Source organism: Morus notabilis, unplaced genomic scaffold, assembly GCF_000414095.1.
Source record: "Morus notabilis unplaced genomic scaffold, ASM41409v2 Scaffold469, whole genome shotgun sequence".
Taxonomy (NCBI): domain Eukaryota; kingdom Viridiplantae; phylum Streptophyta; class Magnoliopsida; order Rosales; family Moraceae; genus Morus; species Morus notabilis.
The window spans coordinates 82,575-83,999 of NW_010362470.1; positions in this window are offsets into that span (position 1 = coordinate 82,575).

Here is a 1,425-nt window from a genome sequence, read left to right on the forward strand (position 1 = left end):
GGGACTTGGGTGAAATTATGACACTTTATCACTTAATCCATTCGGTAATTACAATTTTTGTTTAAAGCCTTATTAACCAAGCTTTGTTTCTAATTTTAGAAAGATCCCTTCACCACTTTTTTAGTGGACTAGACACGTTCTTTGAGAGACAAAGTTTTTTGTTATTTTCCTCCTCTAATTGGTGCCAACTTTTGTCACGCTCCAAAACAGGGGTTAGTGATGTAGAGGCTTGTTTAGAAATTAAACAGGATTAAGAAAGTAATTAAGTATTTACTAATGCTAAAATCAATTCTGAAGATAATATATTTAAGAATTTCCCCACAATTTAAGGAAATTTAGTTTAGAAAGAGTGAGGTGGGTTCTCTCAAACAAAACTAGTTCCAAAACCAGCCTCTAGCATCACATCGGGATCCCCCACAGGAAAATCTATTTTTGTACATACATAAACAAAACAGAAAAATAATATTCTGATATCAACCAGAGTCTAGTAGAATTTAAGGTTACAAACCATAAAGCTTTTACATGCCTTTATTATAATTGACGAGGAGGGAAATAAGTTACACATCTTCACTTCCTGTACTCGGCTCACCTCACCAATAATCACCATCTACTCGACACTACTTCTAGCTTTGCCTAGGAGGGCTTTAAATACATTAAAAACATAGGAAAAGTGAGCGAAAGGCCCAGTAGGATATAATTTTATAAAACTGAATCAATAAATGAAAGTACACGGTCCGAACATATCATTTGAAACCGAACATCCTTTTTATGAAAGGAAATAAATGTAAATCTCAAAAGTCCATATTACAGTAAGTGATTCACAAGATTATGATGAATCACTTACCTTATTGCAAAGCCTTGATATCACCACCATAGTGGCCCGTACGGGTTTAGGGACCTACCCCCAAGGATACGATCTCCATACATGGATCTCTAGGCCATCATGCATTTTACCATTTCTTAAAATATCTTATTTTAAGAAAATATTACTTTAAATTCTTCTTTAAATCTCAATGATATCAAATGCGTTTTATCTTTAAAACGTTTTCATAGGCCAAATACATTTTAAATAGGCTAACAAGGATGTGGACAAGTACATCCTAGCTCTTGGATATCAATTCAGTCTATGGATAACTTCACGTTATCCAATCGTCTATTCTTGAAGCTCCACGTCAGATCATGCTGCTATCATCATCAAAATAACGGATTAGAGTTTAAACCTCACCTCTAAACAAGCTAGCTTAATTATGTGTAATTGTATTATACTAGTGTGCCTTGACTAAAAATCAAAGTTTATAATCAACTTCTTAATCCAAATTGTGGTTCTTTGAGAATTTAGAATTCAAACAAGATAAATAGAATGGAACAAGAATTAATGTGGCTAATCCACTCACTTTGAGATCTCAAATGAAGTTGAGTTGGTTC